Source organism: Pristiophorus japonicus, chromosome 8 (genome assembly GCF_044704955.1).
Source record: "Pristiophorus japonicus isolate sPriJap1 chromosome 8, sPriJap1.hap1, whole genome shotgun sequence".
Classification (NCBI taxonomy): domain Eukaryota; kingdom Metazoa; phylum Chordata; class Chondrichthyes; family Pristiophoridae; genus Pristiophorus; species Pristiophorus japonicus.
In genome coordinates this window covers 70,211,109-70,223,605 of record NC_091984.1, presented here as the reverse complement: position 1 = coordinate 70,223,605, position 12,497 = coordinate 70,211,109, and the positions used below count along the sequence as shown (strand labels likewise).

Genomic DNA, 12,497 nt, shown 5'->3' with positions numbered 1-12,497 from the left:
TGGATTTGTTCTAGTACATCTGATGTATGATTTGCTACTGGTACTCTACTTGTAACAAGACGATCAGCCTCATCAGAAATAATTGAATCATTCCAACTTTCAACTCCTTCCACATCTGTAGGTAAAATACGATCAACGTGAACAAACCTAACCTTTCCATTATCTTGACCAAATATGTGCGAGAGCCACTTATCTTCACTACTCTTCCTGGTAAGCACTTTTACCATTTATATTGATGGTTCTGCACTCTAACCTTCTGATTCAATTTCACACTTCTCTCTTACTCTACCTCTATCATGACTCTCTGTCTTGATTGTGCTTAGTTTGGCTTTAACAACGAGAACCTGGTTAGTGGCTGTCATTTGAGAAACAACTCTGCTGGTGTTCTACCAGTAGTTGTATGAGGAGTATTATGATAAATAATAAAAAATTTTTGCTAGTTTGTGGTCCAATGACAACTGCCATTTCTTTGGATTTGGATCCAACATTTGCTTGATGAGGGCACGTTTTACAATTTGTACTGTGCGCTCTGCTGTACCATTTGAAGCAGGGTGGCATGTTGGAACTTTGGGCCACACAGTTTCTGCTCATGAACTGTGCAAATTATTCTGAACAAAATTGCGGCCCATTATCAGACATCATTTCTTCTGGGAGGCCATATGAAGAAAACAATCTTCACCAATTGTCTAGTGTTTTATATGATGTTATTTTCTGCATCAGAAACACTTCTACCCACTTCGACTGACTATCTATCACAATGAACAATTGTTGTCCTTCGAGCTCAGCAAAATCTACATGTAAACTTTTACCACATCCCTGGAGGCCATTTCCATGCCTGAAATTATACTCATGGTGGTTTCTTGCTTACCGATTGACATGTTGTACATTGACTGACGATGTACTCAAAAACATCGCCGGAAAAATAGGCCCCAAAGTTTCCACTTTGATCGCCGAGATGATCGCCCAAATGATCGCCCACACAAGGCCCATCCTAAGTTTCGGCACCTAGCATGCACTTCGCTGGGCCGATGCAAGGCCCAAAAGAGTGCTAAAAAATAGTTGCTTTTTCAGGGCCTTAGAGAGGGAAATGGGCACTATGGATGCCATTTTTAGCTTCTGAGTAAGGGTGGAGAATTAGTTCTGAGTTATTTAGAGAGCAAAATTGAAGCAAATTGTACTCAGAAATTTGGGACAGGGAATATAAATAGGTATTATCAACTTATTTATGCTAAATAAATCTCATATATTGGAATTATTTAATAAATAGCTTTTACATAGTGAAGTAATTAAATGATATTGTTGGAACAGGCGGGAGAGGACGCGGGCGAGGACATAGGGGAGCTTAATCAGCATGGCGATCTAGCACCGGTACCACCACACCCTTCCTGAAGACCAATAGCTAGTGGCAGTTACACGGCCGCTAAGCTTTTGCGTCAGCAGCTCATTAATGAACGCTTCGCATGAACTATTATTGTTGATATTCAAACGTTTAAATACAGTTACGTTAAACAAAAGTTTCATTTCCGTGGGGAAACAGAATAAACAAACAAATATGCATGAAAAACTGTACGGTGTAAAACTTATGTAAGTAAGAGAGAAGGTACAAAAGTTGTAGAAAAATGTTTTTTTAATTAAGAAACAAATTTTTTTTGAAGAACTAATGAACAACATCCTTCTTCCAACCCCCCATCCCCCGCACCAACCCACACTTCCCTCAAAATCCCCAAAACGTTAGAAGAAGAAGAAATGGAACATTTTAAAGAACAAGTGGCCATTTAAGTAAAAATGATAACTAGTGACCATTTCAGTCATGACAACAAGTGACTATTTAAGTCATGCTAACAAGTGACTATTTAAGTCATGCTAACAAGTGACCATTTCAGTGATGATAATAAGTGACCATTTAAGTCATGCTAACAAGTGACTATTTCAGTGATGATAATAAGTGACCATTTAAGTCATGCTAACAAGTGACAATTTTAGTCATGATAACAAGTGACCATTTAAGTCATGCTAACAAGTGACCATTTCAGTCATGATAACAAGTGAACATTTAACTGTTGAATACAAGTGGCCAATTTAGTAACAATAACAAGAGAATAATAAAGTGATAATAACAAGTGAACATTTTAAAACAAGTGAACTATTGAGAAGCACTCCCCCCTCCCTACCTGAGGCCACGTTTCCCTCCAGATCCTGTCCCACCCCGTGTTGCACTCCACCCGCCCGTTTTGGTCTCTGCAGACAGACATCAAGACGTCGTGCAGAGTGGGACGGCAAGACTTCCTGCCGTGGTGGAGGTAACGGAACGGAAGCAGAAGCCTCAGGCTCTACTTCCGAGTCAGGAGGAACTGTGTCCTCCATACTCGCTTGTGTACTTGGGGTCTCGCTGCGAGTGGACACGACACCTTGGGGTGCAGCGCCGTGTCCAGCCAGCAACGCATGTTGTAGGGCATTTGTTGCGGCTGACTGCTCCCTGATCGCCTCCAACGTCACCCGAGCAGTCTGTGACTGCTCAGAAGACCAGCTGGAGAAGCGTGAGCAGAACTCGCTCCAGAATGTGGAGAACTAGCTCCAATTGTTTGAGAAACCCGCGAACCCCTGGATAAGGTCGCGACCAATTGCGACCGTCTCCCTGCACAGGGAAAGTAAGCTCTCCGTCTGGTCCTCCGTGGCAGGTGAGTGCATATCACACTGACCGGACCGCCGTGGGGTCGGCGTCTGCAATGTCACGCGTCTTGGCGTCACCACCTGTACACCGCTTGGTCCCTGTGCCTCATCTGTCTCAAAGGAGATGGCCGCAGGTTGTTCCCCCCCCATAAAAAAAATCTCCTGTTCTTCTTCCTCCTCCTTCTCCTCCTCCTGTTCTCGCACAGCCGCAGCAGGAGTCTGCAATGGCTCCTCCTCTGGCTCTTCCTCCTGAGAGTGTCCCGATTGGTCAGTGGACGCGTTCGTTGACTCCATCAGTACTTGTTGACCTTTGAAAGACAAATGGAAGTTATAAACAACGTTTAACAATGCAAATCAATTCATCTCAATAAAGAACTCAAAACATTCCCATTAGTCCATATGCACAAGCGGTCACCAGGCCTAACATGACCTCATTTGAAGATCAATAGTACATCTCAATAGTATAATTTAATTATATATCAAATTAAAGTATCATTGCATAGGATTACCCGCGTAACAAATATTTTCTATTGATTCACACATTGCACAATGCACAGTTCCCATTACTCACGTGGCTCTAGGGTGGGTTCGGCCACACCACAGGTTGTGACCGAACGGCTTTCTGGCCCCACCAAGGCCACTGCAAGCTCCTCGTAGGCATTGAGCGACTGCAGCATGGCACAGCCCCCGCCCGTCCTGCGTTGCTCCCGCTGGTTGATGGAAATCTTCTTCTGTAATAGATAAGGTAACATTGCACGGCATAAGCAGTTGGATTTGGCAATAAACATTTAGGACTGACAGATTTATAAGTTCAATTTCAAGTTTGCAATACATTGCATAGGAAGATATTCAAATTTATGTTACGGTGCATAAATGTAATCATAATTTAGTTACTTAGTCATGCTTAAAGATTACGATATAACATTCCAGATTCTAATTAGATTTTCCATACACCATTAAATAATAAATATGGATGAATTGAAATTTAAATTTCAACTCACTCTTGCAACCACCAGTAGACTGTTCCATCTTTTCCGGCACTGGTCCGGTGTTCAGGCTTCATTTGATGCCGACGTGACCAAGTCGGCAATCTCTGCCCAAATCCTCCGATATGCACGGGGTGGAGGTTTCCCATGCCCACCCTGTGTCAGATCCTCCCACCTCGCGATTACACTATTCGCTAGGGCCTCATTTGCCTCTTCGCTGAAGGGTTTGGCCCTTCTCTTTCCTGCAGCTCCCTCCATTCTTTAAATGTATCTGTTTTTTCAGTAGCTTAAGATAACCTTCTTCCTTTCTCCTCTCTCTCTCTCTCTCTCTCTCACAAAGAGCTTCTGAGCATGTGTGAAGATCCTTGACCTCTCAAAACGCGGGAAGGAGCATCAACCTGAAAAAAAAACCAACCTGCACATGCTCAATAATGCTTTGCTAGGGAAGCTTTTTTTTCATTCACTTCTGTTTTCTTTGGGCGATCGTGAGATCGCCGAGAGATCACATCGCCCATTTGACATCGCTGGGCTAAGGTCGAGTGGAAAATCGGAAAAAAAATTAGCCTTGGGCCAGCGTTCAACACGTCCCGCATCGCTGGAACAAGGCCCATTTTTTTCGGCCTTAGCCACCAAGTGGAAAGTCTAGCCCTATATCTTTATCTAAACCTGGCCATCCATTTGCTATGTAATCATACATAACTGGGTCATGTTCGATTGCTCTCTCAATCTCTTCAGCTGTGACTGGCAGCTTATCAATGTATGAAAAATAGATCAGGATGGTAGCATAGCGGTTATGTTACTGGACTAGTAATGCAGAGGCCTGGACTAATGATCCGGAGACACAAGTTAACATCCCACCATGGCAGTTGGGAAATTTTAATTCAGTTAATTAAATAAAGTTGGAATAAAAAGCTAGCATCAGTCATGATGTAAAAACCCATCTGGTTCACTAATGTCCTTGAGGGAAGGAACTCTGCTGTCTTTACCTGATCTGGCCTATATGTGACTCCAGACCCCAGCAATGTGGTTGACTCTTAACTGTGCCCAATTATCAGGATGGCTGAGTGGACTAAAGCGCCAGACTCAAGGACTGTTAATCATGACCTTACCAAAGGTTGTGAATTCTGGTCCCTTTCTAGGGACGTGGGTTAGAATCCCACTTCTGATATTACATTTTGGCTCTCTATGTGGGAGTCCTCCCTTTATTTATTGGGAACTTGGCCTGGAGGATGTTGCATGAGGCAGTCCCATGCAATACGTTTTTAAGTCAGTTCACGGTCTCCCAGGCCGCCTGCAATTTCTGAGGTCTGGAGAGTCTGTGTTACATGTGTATGTACAGTGCATGAAGTTAATTGAAGGGGTTGCTCCTCGATTTTTGGCTGCACTTCAGTCCTGATCTTTGGGCAACTGGTGCGGAGGGGAGCAGGCAGATCGGAGACCCTCCTCGTAGGACTGATTCTGGGCCTGGCTAAGGTGGCCATTAACAGGTCCGGTCAGTGGGTGGTCGACGGGGTCATTCAGCCCGACTGCCTGCCTCTCTTCCGCAGCTACTTTTGCACCAGGGTGTTCCTGGAGATGGGGCACGTGGTGTCCACTGGTACACTTGTGGCCTTCCACGAGAGGTGGGCGCCAGAGGGACTGGAGTGCATAATTTCAACAAGGAACAAAATTCTTAATTTAATTTGATTTGACAAGGTTCCCTTTAATGTTTAATTGTTAATTTGTGTGGTTTCGTGCCCTTAAAAAATGGGCACTTGATTTAAAAGTTTTACCAAAATAGTTGTATGAAAAATAGAAAATGTCTTCCCTATTGGATGTAACTTGTGATGGGGATGGCAACCTGGACATAGCATCAGCTTTACTGTGATCACCTTCGAAATAATGTTCTCAGTTTTTAGTATTTTGAGTTCTTACTCACTTTCTCCTTGAGTGCGTATGGTACGGGACGTGGCTTGCGGTATACAGGTCTTGCGTCCTTCTGCACTCTGACACTCACCTTGAAGTCTTGGATCGAACTACCTTTGGATACTGCTTGATGATGTCATCTTTCGATGCAAATTTCATTTCCCACAAAAAATCTCATTCCAATCCAACTTCAGCGATCCCAACCAATTTCTACCTTTCAAGGCAGGCTTGCCTCCTGCCACTATTATGAGAAGCAAGCTCTGAAACTGATTCTTGTATTTCACTGGAATGGTGATACTTCCGACAATAGGGGTTTGCTCTCCTGAGTAGCCTCGCAGCTCTATCTTCGATTTCTCTATCGGAAAATCACTCAACTTGTCGAGATATAGTGATTCAAGTACTACGTTCATGGATGCAAAAGTGTCTATTTCCATGGGTATCCTGGTTCCTGTAACATCTACTTGGATGACGATACTTTGCAAATCGCTGTTAGATATCTTTGTGCTCCTGATGAGGTGGATCTCCAGAACCTCCTCATCCTGTTGCTTCCCTTCAATGCTATGTAGTGGCGATTTCTACTTATAGCATTGAAGATCAGTTTATTCTTCCGTCGACATGCCTTTGCAAGTTGCCCAGTTTTCTTGCAGCAAAAACACTCTGCTTTCACATATGGACAACTTTGTTGTCCCAGGCACCAATAGCATGATTTCAATTCACTGTTACCTTGGCCAGTTGCTGATGCCTTGGGGCCCAACTGCCTTTTACTTTTAGCCTGCAGTCGATTCACCTAGGTTGTCTGACGACTGGAAATGGTACGAAATTCTTGGGAGTATTGGTCGGCCATATCCATCAGCATAGCTGTCTGACAAGCTAACTCAAAAGTCAAGTTAGGGGTTGTCAACAACTTCCTTCTGATTTGTTCATTTTTCAAGCCGCAAACAAAACGGTCACGCAATGATGGGTCCTAAAAGTTTCCGAAATGACAGTGAATGGGTAGAATTTTTAAAGCTACAATGTACTCACTGATACAGGTTGAACCTCCCTTATCTGGTACCCTTGGGACCTGGCCTGTGCCGAATGAGAGATTTTGCCAGATGAGGGGAGGTCATCGGCCCAGGGCGGGGAGTGGGGGTGCAGGCAGGAGATGGCTTGAGGTTGAGTAGGGTTGTGGGAGGTGGCCCGAGGTCGGTGGAGGGAGGAGGTCGACGGCCTGAGCGGGTCCAAAAGAGTTGGCGGGCCCCGAAGAGTCGGCGCGGCCCGGGCGGGTCCCAAAGAGTCGGTGGCCTGAGTGGGCCCGAGCCCCCGGAGGAAGCACTGAGCGGAGGAGCAGCCGGTTCGAGGACACAACCCACTGGCCCGACTTCCCAAAGAGAGCGCTGTGGGGAGGAGCGGCCGGCCCAATGACTATGCCTGCAGGAGTTCCAACAGGGCGATGAGGCGGAGGCAGCCAATAACCCTGACATCGAGGAGAAAGATTATATTGGTGAGTACCCTGTACGAATCAAAAAAATATATAAGTTCTGAGACCGGGGAAGTAAGGAATTTGATCGACCGTGTTCTGCGCGTGCGCCACCCAGCGGCCGTGAATGGTGCCAGATGAGGAGCAGTGCCGGATAAGGGAGTCCTTGATAAGAGAGGTTCAACCTGTACCTTTGTCATTTAATTGATTTTGTGTTCCAAAACCAATTACTTTCAGTAATTTCCAGGGGCTCAGGACTGTAGTGCTGTCTCTGTCAGTGGCGAGTTCTTTGGCTTGACGGAAACAAGCACATTTTTCAGGGTTTCATACACCTCGGGGCCTGCTTCAGTCAGGAAAATAGCCCGTTTCCTTTCTAAAACCACCTGGTTACGGTTTTCATCATCAGGGACTTTGATGATACTATTCGCAGTGAAAAATATTTCTAGCCACTCCACATATGCTCCGAAAGTCCCTCGGTCACGATGGAACTCACCCAAGCACTCTATTATTCCTATAGGTGTAGCCATCTGGACTCTATACGTCACCAGTTTGGCCAAGTGTGCTTGAAATTTATCTTGGATTTTTATCTGTTCTGCAAAACAAATAACCTCTCAAAGTCTCTCCACTGGTTGGTGGGATATCAATGAACAAAAATATCAGCTCAGAAATCCAAGAATGCTATACTCATGGCCAATATGTGATATCTTTATACATCACTAACACAGCACACATTACACAAGATGGCTCTTTATCAAGACTGTGTCACATGACCTTGCCACATGACCTTTTATTGTATTTACATTAATAGGTGCATTACATCAGTGGTCCACTAGGTGGAGCTCTATAACAGTTTTCTTTGGAACAGAGAAGGTTAAGGGGAGACTTGATTGAGGTGCATAAAATAATGAGGGATCTAGATACAGTTCAGGAGAACTTTTATCACCCATAGGGTGGTTGGAGTCTGGAAATCACTGCCTAAAGGGTTGTAGAGGCAGAAACCTTCATTGCAGTTAAAAAGTACTTGGATATGCAATTAAAGTGCTGTAACCTGCAACGCTACGGACCAAGAGCTGGAAAGTGGGATTAGGCTGGATGGCTCGTTCGGCTGCCACATACATAATGGGCTGAATGGCTTTCTTCTGTGCCATCGATTTCTAGGATTCTATGAATTGCTGAGTGAACAATCAAATGGCTGATGGTACAGAAGAGTCTCAATTTGTTTGATTCTCTGCACATTTAATGAAAATACTGATTGAGGAGTTACTTCTCTTGTCAAACTAATTATGTGGAGCACTCTGATGGTTCAGGTGTTAAGTGCATTTCCCATTGTGGAACTGAGCCACATAGATAAAGAACACTTAAGGCCTGGTCTGTGCAGATCTCAGAACAAGCTGATCTCACCCAGTGTGGCAGTAGGCATGCTACAACTAGTCTCCGTGTCCATTGTCTGGAGAAGGAGAAAATCAGCTAGGGCTCCTCGTAGATCACTATCTAATGAGTTCTCTTGCAAAGTAGTTTGTCTACAGGGTTGCCTGCTCCATAGCATGCCCCTAGACTGGTCCTAGAACTGTGGCAAACTGTTCATGTTGCATTTCCCTGACTGCCCAGCAGTGTCACTGTTAACACAATAGAATGCACAAAAATTATAGACCTATTTGTTAAGGAGCATTTCTTTAATTACCACCTTTGACAGAAGAATCACTTATGTTGTAATTCTATTAAACACATCCAATCTTCGAAACACGTTACCTTCCAGGTAAACACATCGCAACCACAAAAGAATTCCGTTCTATTAGTTTTTGAAGTGATTCTCAGCAAGCAGTTGCATTTTCTTTTAACAAACATTACTGTCTGACAAACTGCAACTCATCAGTCTCTTTCTTTTGACAAATCAATTCTTGGTTATTTTGACTAAACTTTTTGAGGAAACCATGGGACATTCAGCTTTCAAATCACTAGGCTCCAGATTATGGGTGTTCCTTATTTTAGGATATTGCATCACTGATGGTGTATTATAGGAATTCTTTCATAAATGCTTATGATTTATTATGATCTTTTGCAAAACACAATACCAACACTCTGGCTTCCATTTCATGGGACATTATGTGTGTTCATAGTTCTTGTTATAAGAGATAATCAGCATAATTTTAGAAACAATGGGACTGAAATTGCCCTTCTCCTTATGGCCTGTTGCCACTGCAAATCTTTTTTGTGGAATGGCCGCTGATATCCCAATTGCCCGTCTGAGTTTTCCCAGCGGTGCCCCGATCCCCCGCCCCCACCGCTCCGCTGCTGCCAATCCGTCTTAAGTGCATCATCACCATGCGCACGGCCGCTCTACTCCCAGCCCCGACGACAGCATTCCCCACTGAAAATCTTCGGGCCGCCTGGCGGTGCCAAAACCAGTTTTTTCCCGGTGGTCCAATGAGGCTGTGGCCTTCTGCAACAGCGATGCGGCTTCCCTTAAAGGGGAGGATGCACAGCTGCTGCCATGTGTTTTTTTGTTGGTCGACTGCCAGGTCGGCCTGACAATTATGCCCTGGGTTCGGCAGTGCTGCCAACAGGTAGCCTGGCACCCCCTCTCGGGGGCAATTTCTACCCCAATGAATTATGCCTTATATTCTTCTTCTCCAGCCAGTGGAGTTACTTGAGGAGGTACCTAAATTAATAAGATAAGGGATACCCAGTACATTTAGTAAAACTCTACAAGTGAGGTTTTCGTGGAAGATAAAGCTCAGATCATTAATGGAAAATTAACGTAGCAATATGATGCATGCAATATGGGTACGGTAATGTAGTGGTTAGTTAGTGGACCAGTAGTCCAGAAACCTGAACTAGACAACACGAGTTAAAATCCCATGGTAATTTGAGAATTTAAATTAGTTGTTGAATAATCTGGAAATAAAAAGCTGCTATTTGTAAAAATGATCTTGAGGCTGTCAGATTGTTATGAAACACCAACTGGTTCATTAGTGTCCTTCAGAGAAGAAAACCTACCATCATTTCTTGAGCATTTCATTTTGTGAGGTCAGTGGAGCCCATCATATTCCTCTGTCCTCTTTGTGGTAACTTTTCACAGAGCAAGAGTTGAAATATGCAAGTGAGCCAACAACCCCAGAAAATGTCTGATCGAACAGTCAATCTGCAAAGGGATATAGACAGGCTAAGTGAGTGGGCAAAAAATTGGCAGATGGAGTATAATATTGGAAAGTGTGAGGTTATGCACTTTGGCAGAAAAAAATCGAAGAGCAAGTTATTATTTAAATGGAGAAAAATTGCAAAGTGTTGCAGGACAGCGGGACCTGGGGTCCTGTTGCATGAAACACAAAAGGTTAGTATGCAGGTACAGCAAGTGATCAGGAAGGCCAATGGAATCTTGGCCTTTATTGCAAAGGGGATGGAGTATAAAAGCAGAGAAATCTTGCTACAGTTATACAGGATATTGGTATGGTCACACCTTGAGTACTGTGTACAGTTTTATTCTCCATATTTAAGGAAGGATATACTTGCATTGGAGGCTGTTCAGAGAAGGTTCACTAGGTTGATTCTGGAGATGAGGGGGTTTACTTATGAGGGTAGGTTGAGTAGGTTGGGTCTATACTCATTGGAGTTCAGAAGAATGAAAGGTGATCTTATTGAAACCTATAAGATAATGAGGGGGCTCGACAAGGTGGATGCAGAGAGGATATTTCCACTCATAAGGGAAACTAAAACTAGGGGACATAGTTTCAGAATAAGGGGCCTCCCATTTAAAACTGAGATGAGGAGGCATTTCTTCTTTCAGAGGGTTGTAAATCTATGGAATTCTCTGCCCCAGAGAGCTGTGGAGACTGGGACATTGAATATATTTAAGGAGGAGACAGACAGATTTTTGAGCAGTAAGGGAGTAAAGGGTTATGGGGAGTGGAGAGGGAAATGGAGCTGAGTCCATGATCAGATCAGCCATGATCTTATTGAATGGTGGAGCAGGCTCGAGAGGCCAAATGGCCTACTCCTGCTCCTATTTCTTATCTTCTTATGTTCTTATTATCATTTTCCAATCCGCCCTGGCTACAGGAGTGGTGTCAAAGGATTGGAGAACTGCTAATATTGTACCATTGTTTAAAAAGGGAGGAAGGAATAAACTGAGTAGCAAATTAATTTAACCTCGGTGGTGGGCATTATTGGAAGCAATTCTGAGGGACAGTATAAACCTTCATTCAGAAAGACACAGATTAATCAAGGACAGTCAGCATGGATTTGTTAAGGGAAGGTCATGTCTGACTAACTGGATTGAATTTTTTGAGGAGGTAACAAGGAGGATCGATGAGGGCAGTGCGTTTGATGTAGTCTAATTGGATTTTAGCAAGGCTTTTGACAGCGTTCTATATGGCAGGCTGATCAAAAAAGTAAAAGCCCATGGGATCCAAGGGAGAGTGCAAATTGGATCCAAAATTGACTCAGTGGCAGGAAGCAAAGGGTAATGGTTGAGGGGTGTTTTTGTGACTGGAGGTCTGTTTCTAGTGGGGTTCCACAGGGCTCAGTGTTCTGTCCATTGCCTTTTGTAGTATATATTAATGATTTAGACTTAAATGGAGGAGACATGATAAAGAAGTTTGCAGATGATACAAAAATTGGCCGTGTGGTTGACAGTGAGGAGGAAAGTTTTAGACTGCAGGAAGATATCGATGGACTGGTCAGTTGGGCAGAAAAGTGAAAAATGGAATTAAATCCGGAGAAGTGTGAGGTAATGCACTTGGGGAGGTGCAACAAGGCATGGGAATACACAATAAATGGAAGGATACTGTGAAGTGTGGAGGAAGAGAGGGACCGTGGAGTGTATGCCCACAGATCCTTAAAGGTAGCAGGACAGGTCAATTAGGTAGTTAAAAAGGCATACAGAATGCTTTCCTTTTTTAACTGAGGCATAGAATATTACAGCAAGGAAGTGATGCTAGAACTGTATACAACATTAGTTAGGCCACAGCTTGAGTACTGCGTACAGTTCTGGTCACCACATGACAGGAAATATGTGATTGCACGAGAGAGGGTACAGAGGAGATTTACGAGGATGTTGCCAGAACATTTTAGCTATGAGGAAAGATTAGAAAGGCTGGGTTTGTTTTCTTTGGAACAGAGGAGGCTGAGGGTAGATTTAATTGAGGTGTATAAAATTATGAGGAGCCTATTTAAAGTGGATAGAAAGGACCTATTTCTCTTAGCAGAGGGGTCAATAACTAGGGGGCATAGATTTCAAGTAGTTGGTCGAAGGATTAGAGGGGAGATGAGGGGGAAAAAAATCACCTAGAGGATGGTGGGAGTCTGGAACTCACTGCCTGAAGGGATGGTAGAGGCAGAAACCCTCATCACATTTAAAAAGTACTTGGATGTGCACTTAAATAGCCGTGATCTACAGGGCTACGGGCCTAGTGCTGGTAGGTGGGATTATTCTGGGTAGTTCTTTTTCAACTGCCACAGACACAATGGGCTTCCTTCTG

General features: G+C 44.0%; 1 non-coding gene across 1 annotated transcript; it reads left to right on the top strand.

The window, feature by feature from the left end:
* Positions 1–4,706: 4,706 nt before the first annotated feature.
* trnal-caa (transfer RNA leucine (anticodon CAA)) lies at positions 4,707–4,824 on the top strand. Its single transcript has 2 exons — positions 4,707–4,744; positions 4,779–4,824. It is a non-coding gene; the product is annotated as a tRNA-Leu (tRNA).
* The last annotated feature ends 7,673 nt before the right edge of the window (positions 4,825–12,497 follow it).